Here is a 20,019-nt window from a genome sequence, read left to right on the forward strand (position 1 = left end):
AACAAGGACAGAAGATCTCCCTTCTTCTTCTACCCTTAAAAAGATGTTTAGAATTCTTTCTTTTTCCTTTTTTAAAAGATTTATTATTTTAGAGCAACAGAGAGAGGATGTGAGTGTGAGCTGGGGGAGGAGCAGAGGGAGACAGAGAATCTTCAAGCAGACTCCCCACTGAGCACAGAGCCCCACACAGGGCAACCCCTCCACCCACGAGATCATGACCTGAGTAGAAACCAAGAATAGGATGTTTAAACAACTGAGCCACCCCCCCCCCCCGGAAACACTTAAAATAGAAAAAAAAAAAAAAAAAAAATCCCAACAATGCAGGGATAGTGCCTTGTCTTGTTAGTATTATAAACTTCAGGTTATTTTATCAGTTTTGTTTTTGTTTTTGTTTTTAGTAATATTTAATTTATTTATTTGACAGAGAGAGACACAGCAAGAGAGGGAACACAAGCAGGGGGAGTGAGAGAGGAAAAAGCAGGCTTTCTGCCAAGCAGGGAGCCTGAGGCAGGGCCTGAAGTGGGCCTCGATCCCAGGACTCTGGGATCATGACTTGAGCTGAAGGCAGACACTTAACAACTGAGCCACCCAGGCATCCCAAACTTTGGGTTATTTTAAAGACTCATAAGATAATATTTTAATATCTCTTACCAATTAAGATTAGAAAAATATATTTACATATATACACACATACACATGTGCATTACATAACATATACATATAATCCATTTAATGTTTTAAAGAAACAGTTCTTTAAAAAAAGTTCTCCTAAAATTCTAATTATATATTTCAATAATCATAACTATTCTTTCAATATTTTCATTTAGTATATATAGTATTTTATATAACTTAATGGTGATGAGGAATAAAAATTAGTTTAACATTGAGACTGAAGAAATGGATCTTTCTTGGGAAATCAAATCTAGTTGTACAAAAGAAAAGTTTAAGATGCTTCATACAAGGTAGAACAGTTATCCAAAAAGCCTTGATTCCATAGCCATTTCATGTTCATATGCATATTTTTGTTTATTGCTTCTTAAGATGCTGATCCATGACTGTCCTAAATTCAGTAAGTATTTGTTAAGTTTGGTTTAACAAAAGGTCAGCTAAAAACTCAAAGCCCTCAGTTTCTCTCATCATACCTGAGGATCCTTCATCTAAATGGCTTCCATCACCAACACATTTCAGCTATGCATCTACCTAGCACAATCTGACACTGTAATTATAGGAAACTTCCACTTCCAACGTGATACTCAGAGCATTCTCTTTCCTTCGCATGCCTTGACTTCCACGGTTTCTAATTTTACAAAGTCAGTCAAAACCTCACATTTCACTTAGTCCTCCAGTTCCCTTCTACTGTTCTAGTTAGCTTTGATTTCACTCTAGCAAATCAGCATCCCCTGTACCTTCCCCCCAAACTCCCTCATTTCTCTCTCATTGCAATTCTGATTAAGCAAGGAAGGAGAACACTGCCTCACCTGCCACGCTACTTGCTATGTTATGGCTAGGAAGCTGATGTCCTATGGAATGGTATTCAAATCCCATAAAGTAATTTTAAAATGTTTGCCAATCCTCTCATCTATATTTCATGTGCATAAATGTGCTCATATAAGCAGTTTATCAGCAGCGTCTCCGATAGGCTGTGTGTGTCAGTCTTCAGAGTACTAACCTCCAGCTTCACTCATTCATCTCTGAAATACCTAACTCCAGCCCTGTATTGAATTCTGATTCTCCGTTGCCTGCAGGGATGGCTACAGGGCTACGTTTGAGCATATCATACCTTCACTGGGACTAGGAGGAAACAGATCTGTTTTCTCTATAGTGCTGTTCTCTTCTTATGTATGTGTGTACAATAGTCACTAAACATTTTTCAAGCATTAGAGCATCAAAGCATCTTGATTTATTAATTAACCATTCCCATGTCCACTGACATTCTTAGTAAACCTTGTGGGTGCTATATTTAGTTGCTTATCATTTTAAACTGAAGGGATATGTTCTACTTGTAAAAATTTTAGGTATTATAAAGCAAAGCAAATGTAAATATTTTGGAAATCAGAATACCTTTCTTTTGTCCCTCAATTACAATGATTTAGACATTCATATGTTCTTTCAACAAATACTAAAAAGGGTGGTATATAATAAACACAAACATAGGTTTTAGAATTATAAAAACCCGAGTTTGATTTTCATTTCCCCTACTTAGTAGATATCTGACTTAGGTAGGTTATATATAATCTCTTTGAGCTGCAGTTTTCACATCTGAAAAAATGAAAGTAGTGATTGTTATCTCATGAGGCTATGAGAGCTAAGTTAGAATACATGCCTAGAATATAATGCATAATGTCTAAAACACAGTGGATGTTGAGTATCTTTTATTACCTATGTGAAATTCACCTAGGGAAAAGGAATACCTAGAGGAAAATATATGCCAAAAATAGCACAAAGGGCAGGAGGAGAGAAATGAAAGTATGAATTTGTACAATTTTATACTGTAGCAAAATATTATAACATCTTTTGAGTGTAGTCTTTGATAAGTTGAAAATATATAACATAAGCCCTAAAGCAAGTAATAAAATCAGGTAACGATAATAAGCTAATAATGAGGGAAGTGAACCTTAAATAATATTCACTTCATTTAAGAGAAAATAGAACCAAAAAAAAAAAAAAAAGAGAAAATAGAACCAAAAGGAGAAAAAAAAAGATTGAATAAGTAGAATGGAAGTAGATTTAAATACAACCAAGCCAATGCTCACATTAAAAGTAAATTAAACCCCAATCAAATACTGCAACTAAAATCAAAGATTGCCAGGTGAATAACACACGAAGAAGCAACTATAAGTTGCACACACGAAATCTGTTGTAAAAAAGACATCAGCAGCTTACGGTAAAAAAGAAAATTGAAAATATATGTCATACTAATACTAATGAAAAGAATGAAGACTGGCTATTTAATATCAGAAAGAGAAAGAGTATGACTAAAAATAAGATACTTGTAATAATAATAATTAAGGATGCAATTAAAAAACAACATGAAGTCCAAAACACCTATTGACAAAGCTGAAAGAAACAAAGTTATAAAAGCACAAAAAGAAGAAATGTAAAATAGGTAAGGAATTATCAGTGATCTCAACACCTGCTCTCAAATTGATAGTTCAAATAGAAAATCAGTAAGAATATAGTAGACCTGAACAATAGTATCAATCAACTTTTCTTAGTATTTGTAGAATACTCTATTCAACAACAGTAGGATGCATAATTATTCAATGTGCAATTTGATCATTTACCAAAGTATACCAGATTATGGGCTGTAAACAAGTCTCTATACAGAGTTATAGCATACAAAATATGTTTTCTTATTATGATGAATGAAATTATATATCAATAACAAATATGTTTTTAAAAAATCAACTATTTTTAAACTAAGTGTTTAAAGAATAACGTTTAAGTGTCGAAGGAAGAATGGCGATGTCTATTAGAAAATATATGAACTGAAATAAAACGAAGTATATAAAACAAACTGTGAGAATCAGCAAAAGCAGTGCTGAACAGAAATGAATAGCATTAAACACTAACATTAGAACAGAAGTGGATGCCTGGGTGGCTCAGTTGGTTGGACGACTGCCTTCGGCTCAGGTCGTGATCCTGGAGTCCTGGGATCGAGTCCCACATCAGGCTCCCAGCTCCATGGGGAGTCTGCTTCGCTCTCTGACCTTCTCCTCGCTAATGCTCTCTCTCACTGATCTCTCTCTCAAATAAATAAAATTAAAAAAAAAAAAAAAGAACAAAAGAATAACCAGGTTCCATGGAAAGAAAATAATAATATAAGAAATACAAATTAGACACAAAGTAAACAGAAGAAAGGAACAATAAAGACATTGGGTGTAACCAGAAACATAGTCGATACAAAATGCCAGTGTTTCTCGCTCTCAGTTTAGGCTGAAGAATTATTTGTCAGGTGGACTGTTCTGTGTATTGTAGGATGTTTAGAAATATCCCTGCTTCTACCCACTAGATGCCATTTTAGGTGTGACCAGAAAAAGGAGCATCTCCAAGAATTCAGAAATACTGCCAACTGTTCCCTAAGAGGCAAAATTGCCTACCTTCTCTGCCAGTGAGAAACACTATCCAAATCAGACCAAAACTGAACAAACAAATAATCATATTACCATTATCAAAAAAGATAAGTGACATAACATATATGATAATTAAAAGATAATAAGTTAATCTTCAACACTAATTTATAACAATAAGGTAAATTAGGTAAAATGGAAGATCCTTGAATGACACCAACTGTCAAAGCTCACACAAGGAAGAACAAGAACTCAATAATCCTATATGTGTAAAACAAACAAACAAATAAACTGGAACTGGAGTTTAAAGTATACCTACAAAAATCTTTAATCCCACATTGCTTCCCTTGATGATTCTTCCCACCACAAAAGGAAGAAATCATGCCAATTTCCCATAAATTATTTCAGAAAATAAGAGATGGGACAATCACTAATAGATTCTATGAGGAAGCATTATTTTCATACCAAAAGCAAAAGTAAAGAAAAAACAAGAAAAGAACACTATAGGTAAATACCCCTTATAAACATAGATGCAACAATTCTTAACCAAAGTTTAGCATTTTGATCCAAAAATATAAAAATAATAGTATGTCATTACTGATTGAGGTTTATCTCAAGAATGCAAAATACTTTAACATCCCAGAATTTTCTTTGTGACTCTATGAATCTTTGTTAATCTAGCACCAAAGTTTGACTTTTTTCGCTCTCAAGGGAAAATGCATTCTCTTCAGAAATTTTACTTCCTAATAAATGAATTCTAAAATCTGTCTCTACTCCTGGCTCCAAGGAACAAAAACTGTAATACTGTTCATCATCAATTTGTTTCCTACACAATCCTTTATCTTTAAGGTTAATAAGGGTCTGAAAAATTATGTACTTTGTCATACCTCTCATAGATTAAGTTCTGATATTCAAAAGTAGGATTTCTGATTTCAGTGCCTAATCACTCCATTGCCTTCCTATTTCATTTTGTTTGATTTATGAAGCTGTTTGTTCCAGGATTATGTTAGACTATAATGAATTAATGGCATTTTCAGCAAATTGAGTGACATTATCAAGTACAGTTGTATCACTGACTCTAAAAATGAAGTCTCTATTTTTTAATTCTTAACATTTGTTCTATGGGAATATGTCTTCAGTTATAAATTCATATAATAACTGTATGTGTGTGAGTAGTAGCTTTGTTAAGATTTTTAAAATTATTTATTTTAGAGAGAGAGAGAGTGAGCACATGTGGGAGGGGCAGAGGGAGAAAGGGAGAGAATCTCATGCAGACTCTATGTTGAGCAGGGAGCCTGATGCAGGGCTCCATCCCAGAACCCCGAGAACATAACCTGAGCTGAAGCCAAGAATCGGATGCCTAAATGACTCTGCCACCCTGGTGTCCCAGAAGTAGCTTTTAAAGTATTTGCATATATAAAGTTTTTACATTATCTTAAGACACAAAAAGAGTATGGAAATAATGATCCAGGATTTTCTGGCAGTAATGCTTTTCAGAAATAAGTTATTTTAAGATATTTCTGTGAAAGTATTTTATAACCCCTATATATTACATATGCATGTATATGTCTTTTCCTGTTTTGTTTTACTTGGACTAGGGATCAATGACTATAAACCCTAGATTGTGGTCATTGCCTTTTGGCCTGATTTTGTTCTTTCATCTGTACATTAAACCTCCTTCCATATCCACAACCATATGGAAGAAGTTCTAGGGGATATCCCCACGTTAAGCATCAAGAACTCTGAAGAGTCTGAATTTTACCCTATTTGCAAGCTGGCAAGTTAGCCTGTTAGAATTTCATACAAGACAGAAGACTCCTGAGTTAGAGGTAAAGTCTATTAATATACAGCAGGCAGCAGGACCTTCATGTTCATGCCAGTTTCCTATGGGCTCCAAGTCGCTGGTGAGCTTGGAGGAATGTGTGCACACACGTTTGGTTTGTGACATTGCAGGTGAACCCTAAAATTAGGAAATTCTAGTCTGTTATAACAGGATGCAAGCAAACCTGCCCAACATTTGCTCCAGAAAAAAAAAAAAATTATCTTTATTGTACTCTAACAGTAGTAAACAAACCAACCCTCTGTAGCAAAGAAAAACTCTCTCTCCTGAGGCTGTTTATTTTATAAACATCTTTGGAAAAGTAGTCTGCAACAGAGGGACATCAGTACCTCTGCTGACAAGATGGACAGAAAGATAAGAGTCCCATGGAGAACTACCTCCCCACAGTGCAAATTTGCAGCAGTCTCCTGTGGTTTCATAGGACAGAGCCAAGATTGTCTTCATTCTGTATTTCCTGGCTTTCCAGCACATCAATTGGATTGGGAATCTGTAATCTCATATTTTTAATTTGTTTTTACCTAATAGAGGATGAACTCCCCAAATTTAAATTCCCCAGAATATATCTTCCAATCATTTTTTTTTCTATTTTATATCTGCTGGAAAGTACATAAAGAAAAAGGGAATGCTCCTTGTGAGAGGAAAATAATCCTTTCTTCCTTAAAAAAATAATAATTCAGGTCCTGCCATAAAGGAATTGATTTTCTTATTTGCACATCCTTTGTGTTTTTGAACCATGTTAGAGGCTCTGAGATAGCAACTTTCCACTGTTTTTCATCCTGGTAATTTTGCATTATTTACAATAGAGTTGTAAAGATAGGGAAATAGTTCAGGTAACAGGCTCAGCTATTAGTTTTAGTTTTGAATTTTTATTTTATGTTTCCTCATGTAAATTTCAGCACAGAGTTATAACAAGAAATATGTTAGGAACTACTACTTGGATCCATTTTATATAGGGATTCTACCTATAGATGTGTGTGTGTGTGTGTGTGTGTGTGTGTGTGTGTATAAATTAGAGCAAATGCACTCTATAAAGCTACATTAATATAAGGTGGAAGTCAAAATAAAACTAGATCACTTAGGCCCCTATCAAAGAAAAAAAAAGTTTTTAATTATCAGGAGCTTTTCATCACCATAGCTGAAGTATTAAAACTTGCTGTATTTCCATGTTCCTTTTAATACATTAAAAATCACAGAAAATCACAGATATCCAGATTTTTTCTTTCAGACTACATTTCTCAAAGAAGCACAGAAACTTTTTTTTTTTCCAGGTTGGTAGCTCTAATTCTGAGTTTCAAATATACCATGATATTATGCAAAATTTAGGTCTTAAGCAACAAACCTGAGGCTACTTTATTATAAGTCTACTAAATCCTGCCTGGTCACTATGTCTTAAAAATATGATTTACTGCACATCTGAAAGATCCCAGTAAGTGCCAGGGTACTGTTTACTCTCACATGGAGGCTGGTTTATTTTTTCCCACAAGACTTATTTTAGGGGCCATCTCAGAGTAGTATTTTTCTGGATGTATAAATGACATACAATAAGCTGAGTATGATTTAATTATACAATATAAGTTTGGACATATACACTTATAAAACCATCACAACTGAAAAAATAAATACATCCACCATGTCCAAAGGTTTCTTCCTGAATCTTTGTAATTCTTCTGCCAGCCCTTTCCCTGCTACACCCAACCCCACCCCACCCAGAGATGGCCAATTATCTGCTTTTTATCATTATAAAATAGTTCATTTTTCAGACGTTTGTATAAATGTAATCCTGTGGTATGTATTCTTTTTCTGGTCTGTCTCTGCTCACTCAACATAATTATCTTGTGGTTTTTCCATGTTGAGTGTGTCACTAGCTCATTACTTTTTATTTTTGATTACCATTCTATTTTAGAAACATACTATAAGTTTTTTATCCATTTTACCTATTCATGGATAGTTGTGTTGTTTCCAGTTTGGGGTTATTGCAAATAAAACAGCTAATGGATACTTATATACAAGTATGGATCTATGCTTTCCTTGGCATGAAATGGCTGAGTGACTTTATGCATATGTTTAACTTTTCAAGAAACTACAAATAATTTTATAAAGCAATCTATCATTTTACATTCTCACCAGCATAGTATGACAATCCATGCTCCTTCACACCCTCAGCAACCCTTTGTATGATCATTATTTTTGCTTTCATTCAAGCTAATAAGTTTGCAGTGATAACTCATATTTTTTAAGAGATTTTATTTATGTATTTGAGAGAAAGCACATGCATAAGCAGGGGGAAGGGCAGAGGAAGAAGGAAAGAAACAGACTTGGGACTGAGCAGGGAGCCTGGTAGAGGGCTCGATCCCAAGACCTTGGGATCATGACCTGAGCCGAAGGCAGACGCCTAACTTACTGAGCCACCCAGGTGTCCTGTAACTCGTGTTTTTAATTTCATTTCCAATAACTAATGATGCTGAGAAATTTTTAGTATGACTATTCACCTTTCATATATCTGCTATAGTGAAGTGACTGTTGAAATTTTTTTACCCATTTGTATCATTTGCTTTTATATTATTGAGTTTAGAGAGTTCTTTCTATATTCCACTCAACATTTTTTGGCATATATGTGATTGCAAATTTTCCCTGCAAGGCTCTCTGTATTGTCTTTCCATTATTTAACAGTGTTTTTTGAAGAATGGAGGTTCTTAATTATGATGAAATTAATTTTATCATTTAAAAATATAGAAAGTGTCTTATTATTATATCTATGAAATTTTTGCCGAGCCCAAGATCACAAAGACTTTTTTCTTCTTCTTCTTTTTTTTTTTTTTAGATGTTTATAGTTTTAGGTTTCCCTTTATAATTTCTGGCTCATTTTGAGTTAATTTTCCTCCTGGTGCAAAGTATAAAAGTTAATTTTGTCTCAAAAGGATGTGCAATCAATCTAGCACCTGTTTTGAAAGACCATCTTTTCTTAATTGAATTGCCTTTGTAATTTTGTCAAACATTAACTGAATATATATTATTTTTTCATGTTTATATCTTTACCAGATTGAAGAGATTAACTAGTGCTTCTTTTAAAATCAAGAATGAATATTAGATTTGTCAAATGCTTTTTATGTATCTATAGAGATGGTCATATGATCATATTTTCTTTTTCATTTCATTATGATGATTTTGTTTCTTTTGACTAAATACTTTTATATTTCTCTTTTATTTTCTTTCTTGAGTCATGGATTATTCATGTTTGTTAATTGGTTTCTAAATATTTAGTCAATTCCTAGAGATCTTTCTGTTATTGATTTCTAATTGAATTCTATTGTGGCCAGAAAGCATATATTTTTTAAAGATTTTATTTATTTATTTGACAGAGAGAGATCACAAGTAGGCAGAGAGGCAAGCAGAGAGAGAGAGAGAGAGAGAGAGAGGAGGAAGCAGGCTCCCCGCTGAGCAGAGAGCCTGATGTGGGGCTTGATCCCAGGACCCTGGGATCATGACCAGAACAGAAGGCAGAGGCTTTAACCCACTGAGACACCGAGGTGCCCCAGGAAAACACATTTTGAATAGTTTTATTCTCTGGATAATTTTATTCACTGGAGGATCAACTGAAGAAAAAATATAGGAAAAAAGCAACTTATATTCAACAAAAGCAGCCTAAAGCACTTCATATTAAAGAGAGCTCATTATTGTCATTAGACAAAAAGCAATTATGATGCGATTTAACAAGAAGGTACATTTATAAGATAAAGAAATACAATAATCCTTAAGAGTTTGAAATGGTGCTCTATTTCACATACAGCAAAAATACATATATAAAGTAAAACTACATGGAGATACCATTTTTATTCTTTGCAGAATTATAATTGGAAGCAACCTATATATCCCTCAGAAAAGCGTGCTTAAACAGAACATTGTATTATCATGAACTAGGAGAGATATAGACCAAAAAAAACAAAAACAAAAACAAAAAAAACCCACTGCATCTCTTTTTGTAATAACACAAAGTCTTCCAGTATATGCTAAATGAAAAATCAAAATCAAAATTTATATTTATTGGGGCACCTGAGTGGCTCAGTGGGTTGTGTTCAACTCTTGATTTCAGTTCGGTCATGATTTAAGGGTTGTGAGATTGAGCCCCCCATTGGGCTCCATGCTGGGTATGAAGACTGCTTAAGACTCTCCATCCTGCTTCCTCTGCCCCTCCATCCCAGTCAGGCTCTGTCTCTCTAAAATTAAAAGAAAAATCTTTATTTATTAAACTATGATGCATGCATTAAAAATCATATAACATATGTTCCTATTTATCATTAAATATATTACATATTTCTGGAGAAATTTTTTAAAATTTGACAATATTATCTTCAGTGAAGAAAGTTATTTTCTGGAAGACAAATGTGAAGGTCACACTTTTCATTGTATATCTCATTAATTCTGAATTATACTCTGAATTATGTGAATATATTACCTATATACAAAATTGTTAGTGATAAAAGATACATATATATTGTTATAAATAATTTAACAATAAAATTTCTTTCTAAATCAAATATTTATAAAATAAATATACTATTCTATATATATGAACGGTTTCTAAAAATATACACAAAGCACTGACAACATCAGTTGCCTCAATGACTTCAATAAATATAACATTTATAACATTTATAACATTTCAATGTGGAATTGTGTAAATAACTTAACATTTCAATGTGGAATTGTGTTAATAACTTAAATATTTTTAATACACTAAAGTATTAAGATTGAAGTATTAAGAAATGAAACAAGGGGTGCCTGGGTAGCTCAGTGGATTAAGCCACTGCTTTCTGCTCAGGTCATGATCTCAGTGTCCTGGGATGGAGCCCTGCATCAGGCTCTTTGCTCAGCGGGGAGCCTGCTTCTCTCTCTCTCTGCTTGCCTCTCTGCCTACTTGTGATCTATCTCTCTGTCAAATAAATAAATGAAATCTTAAAAAAAAAAAAAGAAATGAAAGTTGCAAGGGTCCAGATTAGATATAAAGCCAACGTTCAATTCATGTAGTATCCTTGAACACTGTGTTTTGTGGTGTAGGATAGCTAGTGGTTGAGATTGTTTTGTGAGTTAGGATCTATGTTTGTCATTTTGAAAATTATCCATGTTTTTCTGAATTAATTACATTTGTCTGTGGACAAATGTGTCATTAGCATGTGAATAATAATCCTTATAGACAAATGCTAACTTTTTTATTTTTCAAGTATTTATTTAAATTCTAGTAAGTAACACATAGTATAATATTAGTTTCAGGTGTAGAATTTAGTGATTCATCACTTACATATAACACCCAGTGCTCATCCCAGTAAGTACCCTCTTCAATACCCATCACCCACTGAACCCATTCCTCCACTCCCCTCCCCTCCCACAATACTCTTCAGTTTGTTCTCTATAATTAAGAGTCCTATGTTGATCTCTCTTTTCTTTTTCGCCTTTCCCCTATATCCTTCTGTTTTGTTTCTTAAACTCCACATATGATTGAAATCGTATAGTATTTGTCTTTCTCTTGACTGACTTTTTGGCTTAGCACAATACACTAGTTCTATCCACATCATTGCAAATGGTAAGAGTTCATTCTTTTGTTTTTTTCTTTTAAGATTTTATTTATTTATTTGACAGAAAGAGACACAGCGAGAGAGGAAATACAAGCAGGGGGGTGAGAGAGGGGAAGCAGGCTTCCCGCTGAGTAGGGGCCTCAATGCAGGGCTTGATCCCAAAAACCTGGGACCATGACCTGAGCTGAAGGCAGACACCCAATGACTGAGCCACCAGATGCCCCGATTTCATTCTTTTTTATGGATGAGTAATAGTCTGGTGTAGCCACTCTGAAAAACAATACTGAAGTTCCTCAAAAAGTTAAAAAAAAGTTAAAAATAGGGTAGAACTATGCTACAACCCAGCCATTACACTACTGGGTATTTACCCAAAAAGATACAAAAAAATACTGATTCAAAGGGGCACATGCCCCCTGATGTTTATAACAGCATTATCTATAATAAACATATTATGGAAAGAGCCTGAATGTCCATTGATTGATGAATGGGTAAAGAAGAGGTTTTATATATATATATATATATATATATATATATATACACACACATACATACACACTGCAATATTGCTTAGCCATCAGAAAGAATTAAATCTTACCATTTGGCTAGAGCATATTAAGCTAAGCAAAAATAAATCAATCAAGAAAGACAAACACCATATAATTTCACTGGTATGTGGAATTTAGGAAACAAAACTGAAGAACATAGGTGTAAAAAAAGAGAGAGACAAGCCATAAAACAGACTCTTAACTATAGAGAACAAATAGGGTTGTTGGAGTGGAGGTGGGTGGTGGGTGGGAGATGCAGTAAATGGGTGGTGGGTTGAGGAGGACATTTAACTGGGACGAGCACTGAGTGTTATATATAAGTGATGAATCACTGAATTCTGCTCCTGAAACTAATATTACACTATGTGTTACTTATGAATTTAAATAAAAATTTGAAATATTGTTAAAAAAAAAAGCACTAAATCTTTTGGGATTTGTTTCTTTTTTCCATTCAGCATAATCTCCTTGAGATCCATCCAAGTAGTTGTGTGTACCAACATTTCCTCCCTTTTTATTGTCAAATAGTATTTCATTGTATGTATGTACCACAGTTTAACATTTCCCTACGAATGAGTCCAATTTTTGCCTATTACAAATAAAGTTGTTATGAACATTTGTGTGTAGGTTTTTGTGTGGTCGTAAGTTTTTATTTCTTTGACATAAAGACCCTAGAATGCAATTGTGGGATTTTATAATTATATGCAGATTTTTTTAAAGAAACTGCTGAATTTTTCTACCTGTAAAAGCTCTAAGTTCTTATTCAGTTATTCTTATTTCTTCAGTGATTGAAGTCCTATAAAATTAAACCTAGGCTTACTATTAAGAATTTCTTCCCAGAAATTAGGATAGTCAACTGTTTAAATTAGAATATAGGCAGATGGTCAATGAATATGTGGTTCAATTCTAAGCCATCTATTTATAATATTTTAGTATTCAATCTTTTTTAAACAAAGCAGAACTAAATCTAAAATTACTCACTCTAATTCTTTTTAAGGCAGTTTTTTATAAGGACCTTCCATAAATTTCACAGTTTAGATTTTAATTGCAATCATCAATGATTATCTTCTTTCTTTTTAATTTTTTTTGTAATACTATTTTTAAAGATAATAGCTTTCAGAAAGTCAATTCCTGGCACTTGGAACACTCATGGAAAAAGTGACAAACTAAATGTAATAGAACATAAACAAAATGACTAATAATGAGTAACCAAATAGGAATTAATTGGCAAGGAAAATCAATTTAGAGTTATAAAATAGTTTTGCCTCATTGATTTGCATAGCTCACTGAACAGTTACTATTGCTTGCTTTATATCCCTTTGGGTAGTTGTTCCCCAAGCTAGACTAAAATTATGGTTAGACTTCCTCCACAAACAAGGACAGCCACATAAAGTCCAAGTATGCATTAAAACTAAGTTAAGCTTTTCAGTGTTTCTTTCCAGGGTAAATTTGAAAGGGAAAATAAATAAACAAATATTTCTGAAAAGTTGTAGGATTAAGGTCACGGAGTTAGATATCAGCTCTATGTACATATAAGGGACATTTGTGACAGTTCAAATGAATGGTGGTTTCTTTCACCATTTTTATTAGTGTGTGGGGACAGTTTTTAATAAACATTAATTTTCAGACACAAATTTTCATATATGCTCTAAAAGTCTCCTAAAGCAAAATTGCCTCCAAGTTGCCCCATAGTCTTTGTTGCACTGTGGGGCAATCTTAATTTTTTTTTTTTTATTAGAAAAAAATATTGGTCTTATTTGTTGGCAACTTCACAATGTACTTTGTGTATATTTAGTTACGACTTTTCAATATGTAGGATTATTTGGTATATAATTTATATTGCCTTTCTCTCTAGGTCTACTTCTAAAAGCATATTTTTATTTGCATAAGCAAAATCATAGAACTTGTAGTGTAGTGTCTTGTTAGAGTTTTTACTCTTGGAGTAGGTAAATTTCAGGACATGTTAAAGTTTCCTAGGAAATTATTTCATTAAAAGATTTACTATATTTAATCTATATGCTTTATCTCTGTGGTTTATTATATCACACATATATATGCTTCATTAAAATTAAACTTCATTATTGAAGTTCTAGTTCAACAATTATTGTTACATTATGAAATAATCCCTTAACAATGTTTCTATAAAAAAGCTCTCTAATTAAAATGATACAGATCTTATCTTAAAATATTTGCATTATTAATTTGTTTCAGGTTTTACTGGCAGTATAAATGCATCTTTACATATAATTCTCTTTCTGAATGTTTCTCATACTGTTGTTTTTTTTTCTTTCATTTATTTATTTTCAGCATAACAGTATCATTATTTTTTCACCACACCCAGTGCTCCATGCAATCCGTGCCCTCTATAATACCCACCACCTGGTACCCCGACCTCCCACCCCCCCCCACCACTTCAAACCCCTCGGATTGTTTTTCAGAGTCCATAGTCTCTCATGATTCACCTCCTCTTCCAATTTACCCCAACCCCCTTCTCTCTAACTCCTCATGTCCTCCATGCTTTTTGTTATGCTCCACAAATAAGCGAAACCATATGATAATTGACTCTCTCTGCTTGACTTATTTCACTCAGCATAATCTCTTCCAGTCCCGTCCATGTTGCTACAAAAGTTGGGTTTTCGTCCTTTCTGATGGAGGCATAATACTCCATAGTGTATATGGACCACATCTTCCTTATCCATTCATCCGTTGAAGGGCATACTGTTGTTAAAAACAGAAACAAACAGAGACCAGCCTTGAAATTTTCCCGAGCAGAAAAAAAGTAGCTTAATCATACAAACAGCTTAATTTAGCTTATTTTGTAAGGCTATCTTGACCTGGATCATTTCTTGCTTGTGCCTCTGGAAATAATCAAAACTTGACCTGTTTCTCAAGGTTGATATGAGGTAGCCACTGAAAACTGTAATATTTTAGCCAATCACTGTGAAAAGGAAAAGTCACTGCTTTCTCACTACATAAGCTGCTTTATAACAGTGCACCCCTGAGCCTCATTCCATGCTCAGGCTTGAGTGTTCCTGGTTTGCAAACTCTGTCCTTTTGGGTTTTACCTCGGCTATTTTGAACCCTTGACATTATATAATTCAATGTCTTCCCAGTTTTGCTTTGTCTACCTGTATGGTCTGAATTTGTTGTTCAATTGAAGTTACCAACATGTTCTAATATAATTTATTAAAAAGTGATAGAAACTTTTTTTGTCTTACTGAATATATGTGAGAGATAAATCTTGAATAAACTAAAATAATTCACAGATAAAAAAAAAGACTATAGAATTAAATAGATAAATGATACAAGCAACAATATAATGCGTTGTTTACATGATTTATGTATGGCATTTGAAGAAAAATTATTATTTTGCAAAGATAATCGATCATGTAAAGGTTATCCATTTTGTTTTTTACCCTCTTTCTGAAACAGTGATGAAGTGTTACTTATTCTTTTGTCACCTAAAATACCAGACTTTAAAGTGTATCAGTCCACTACTAACTGTTCTAAGGCAAAAGGATAAGAAAAATGGCCTCATCTTTTTATTTCTCTCAAAACTAGTTAAACGGAAGAACCATATTTTATACACAAAGTATTTCAATACTGTGTTTACAAAGATACTTTTCATTAAATACTGATTTAATCTTAGTTAAAATTTTAATAGTCAATTTTAATCTTATAATCAGTTTTGAGAAAGTTGAGTATATAAAAATCATAATGATTTTCCAAAGATGCTTCTGAGAGTATTATGTCAGTCTGTTAGTTTCTTTTCATTCAAATAACCTTTTATACACAATAAGGTTAATTGTGCTGCTTCAAACTTACTTTCCTATTACAGAGTTCTTTCGAGGAGGAAGGAATAGAAAATAGGAAATAGTGTTTTTCTAACTATTTTTTCTTACTTTTAGATATATCTTGATACATTATAAACCATTTGAATTAATTTTCCTGTAGGTTCCAAATACAAGTCCTTGTACGTTATGAAAGTAATAGGAAGAAGACATCAAATGAGAATACAAACACTGGCACCCCTTTATGTAGCCCTCATGCCTATGCTAATAAGTAAAGTTATCAACACCTCAGGCAGTGGGACTAGGGGATTGGGTAATGAGATAGATATTTGAAACCCAGTCTGCCATTTACTGGCTTTGCTGCTTTGTTCATATCCTAGCACTTCTCTGAGCTTGTTTCCTTAATCCTAAATGGAAGTAGTGATACTGTGTTACTGCATTGTTACGGCATCCTGAGATGATGTATGCACTGTGCAAGAGCCGTGATGCACGTGACTGAGAACTACCGTAGTTATCAACCCCATCGAACCCATTTCCTGCTTTTAATGTTAGGACAAATTTGGTGCCAGTGTTCCTATTGACAAGGGATGAGGGTGAAGATTTATCTTGAATGAAAACACTGTAATAGAGTAAAAATTAAATCATCAGTATAATACCTTTTAAGCCTACGCCTCATTGTGATAATAGGTAGAACAGTTTTATGCAACCTGGATAAAACTCCATACAATCTATCCTCCTTGTCTGCGATCAGTTTATTTCTGGGAAGATGAAAATACTTTTTCAAGGAAACTTTGCCTTTACAAGAACATGTTCTGCCTTTGCGGAAACTCGGGAAAACATCATATGCACATCCAAGTTCTACTTTATTTCAGGGAATATATGTGAAGAGAATGCAAATTCTGAACAGACTTGGGTACCTGAGATAGACATGCATATGCTTTCCTCCTGTGATGAACACTGGGATCTAGAGTAAATTTGTTTTGGGTGAACACAAGATTTGCTAGGAAGAGCTGCAAAAGTGCCTGTTTCATCCTAATTGATTGTTGCCACTTTTTTTTTTTTTCGTTCGACTGGAATTAGAATAGGTTAAGCCTTTCAGGGGAGTTTTGGGGGCAGATGGAAATGTTTTGGAAGTGGATAGAGGTTGTGGTTGCACATCATTTTGAATACATGAAAAGCCACTGAATAGTTCACTTTTCCCTCTCCCTTTGCCCCCTCCCTGCGCACTCCACTCCACTGTTTAGAAAACTAAAATTATTCTGTGCCATTCTCTGTGCACATATCAGGGAGCAGACAATGAGGATTTTTCACCTATTGATAGTATTAAAATTCCAAGAACAAGATAATTCTTGAGAGGTTTTTTTGCATTGTTTTTATTGAGGTGAAATTGACATAACTATAGCCATTTTAAAGTGAACCATTCAGTGGCTTTTCATGTATTCAAAATGGTGTGCAACCACAACCTCTCCCTTTGCCCCTTCCTCACGTGTGCTCTCCCTCTCCTTCTCTCTCAAAATAAATGAATAAAATCTTTTAAAAAAAGTTGTCTCTAACAATGATATTCAGACTTCGGAGTAATAGTGCAAAGCACCGGGGTCAATCACATGTTAACCCTGATATTTCTTGAAACATCACCGTAAGCCAAAGAAATATTGTAAAAATAGTGTATGATTTGTCTGTTATAACACTTGGTATTATTGGTAAATGTGTGAACTGGCTAATCAAAATAACTTAAACTACATGATTTTTACTCTTTTGGAAACATTTATTAAACTTTTCAGTATCTATTGAACTGGAAATTAGTTTTCACACAATATTGACAATCATATTTTTTTTAAAAATAAATTTTAGTCTTTTGGTTCCTTGAAGTCTTGTGCATATCAGACAGCAAATGTAGAGCCCAGCCATAATAATTAGATCCTACAAGTCCATGGCTTTGATTTGAAATTAACTATGCTTTGGACCTGGTAATACAGAAACTTGTCAGTAGATGATTATCAGAATCCCCCCCAAAAAAAGACATGGGACTATGGTTTAGATGTGATATCGAAAGTGTACAAGTTAGAACAGGCTAAGAGAAAGTGAGATGACATCTTTTAGCTTCAAAGTACGAAGTCTGTACTTTGTTTCCCATCAAATTTCTTATACAGAGATATCTCTAAAGGCAAAAAGAATTCATAGGAGCCAGGTAGCTGAAAAAAAAAAAAATCATGTGCTCTAGTTTAACACTTTGGCTATCCAATATCCTTATATGCCCTTATTTCCAAACTTACACTTTCACAAAAAAAAATGTTTAGGTCATCATAATATAATTATACCTTGAATAATAATAGGAAATGTCAAACTCCTGAAGGAAAATAGTAGTTTTTTTTCAATTCTAAACTAAGATTTTATTATAAGTATTTAGGTCCTGGATGGCAGAATTTGTTGTCTTGGTTCTATTTGCCTCTTATCAGAATCTCGAATACATTTTTTTTCCTGCTTGAAATGCTTAGGCCATAGTGCTGAGGAGGAAAATGCTGGAAGAGACGAGAAGAAGAATTTGGTCAGGAGATGGAGATTGTGCAGAACCTCCAACTCCACCAAGAAGAAAACAGAAGTGTAAAAAATGGAAATCTCTGCCAATCCATGCAAAGGCCACATAAGGACCAATGGTAAAAGTTTGGGGGGAAATCTGAAGGAATTTGCCCTGGTATTTTTTAGTTCAATTCAATGTATAGAATTCACAAGCAATAGCAAATCTAAAGAAATAGAAAGTCAATTAGTAATTGCCTGGGACTGGGTGGGAAAGGGGTATTCACTGTAAAGGGGAACAATGGATCTCACTGAGTTGAAGGAAGTATTCTCAAACTGGATGGTAGTGATGGGTGTATACCTCGGTAAATTTTATACAGATCATTGAATTGTACATTTTAAAAGGGTGAGGGGGGCGCCTGGGTGGCTCAGTGGCTCTGCTTTCGGCTCAGGTCATGATCCCAAAGTCCTGGGACCAAGACCCGCAACGGGGGGGTCTTCCCCCATGCCCTGCTGCCTCTCTGCTCACTTGTGATCTCTGTCAAATGAATAAATAAAATCTTAAAATAAAAAATAAAAGAGTGGATTTTAGGATATGCAACTTATGCCATGATAAAGCTGTTAAAAAAAAATTATGGCAACTGAAGGCAGTATGATGTTAATCACTCCTCACCCTCCTGACCAAGGCTGCTGAAAGCAAATTCTGACAGCCGGATTTCCTCTAACAGTCACCTTTAAAGGGGTCTCCTGGAAATATCTAGCAAATTAGTTAGAAGGGGATATGAAAAAGAATTATGCTAAAACATCCCACAATTAAATATTCCCATCACATTTGTGATTCTTAAACTGGAAACCTAAGAAAGTCTTGAGTCTTGTGTAATTTCCAGATGTGAGCCCCAGAGGACTGAATAGCTGGTTTTCAAGATCTACAGAAAATTCGTTACTTTCTTTTCTCTCCAGTGAATGGTTTTGCTCTCATGGTGCATAAAATATAAATAATGAAGATTTCTGAAGTCATATTGTGAATGCATGCTGGCTGTTTTTCTCTGCCATTATTCATTTTCACGGTTTCACTGGACTAGGAGGGGGATACTGGAATCCTGAGATCATACAGTGGAACTTCTAGTCACAGGACACTTACAGGGTAATGCTGACTGACAGTAAGACTATCAATTCTTTGCAGCTTCTGACTAGGTCGATGACCCGCACCCTCGGCTCAGCACTGACTGGCTCCTGGCTCATCAATACAATCTGACTTCCCTGGGATCAGCTTGCCCTCAGAGGGAACACTGGGCATTTCCAAGCAAAGGACCACTGCCTTTTCACTCTGGGCCACCAAACCAGACCCCCGCAGAGGCTTCCTCATCATCTCCACCCTCCGAGGGGTTGGAGGAAGGATTGGGAAGCTCTCTAACCAAGTGTCATCAAATGGGATGCCTTGATGAGGCAGTCTCGACCATCCCGGTTTGCAGTCCTCTCCCATTCATGTACGGCACTGGGTTCAAGCCCGAGGTTCCCGAGAGAGATGGCTAGCCTAAAGACTTCGTCCTGTGATAGATCACTGGATATAACTCAGAACAGCCAAATAGAAGAGCTGCACAGGGTAAGGTATGGGGAAAGGGCGTGTAGCCTCCACAGCTCTCCAGGCCGGCCACTTTCCCCATACCTCCACGTGTTCACCCTCCCAGAAGC

At 34.7% G+C, this 20,019-nt stretch overlaps 1 long non-coding RNA gene across 1 annotated transcript in view; it reads left to right on the forward strand.

Annotated features, from left to right (window-relative positions):
* Nucleotides 1–18,389, forward strand: part of LOC122893186 — a 74,251-nt gene extending 55,862 nt beyond the window's left edge. Inside the window, exon 3 of the long non-coding RNA XR_006381594.1 lies at nt 18,309–18,389. This is a non-coding gene — a long non-coding RNA (uncharacterized LOC122893186). The remainder of the gene's footprint in view (nt 1–18,308) is intronic.
* The last annotated feature ends 1,630 nt before the right edge of the window (nt 18,390–20,019 follow it).

This window comes from Neovison vison, chromosome 13 (genome assembly GCF_020171115.1).
Source record: "Neovison vison isolate M4711 chromosome 13, ASM_NN_V1, whole genome shotgun sequence".
Lineage (NCBI taxonomy): Eukaryota > Metazoa > Chordata > Mammalia > Carnivora > Mustelidae > Neogale > Neogale vison.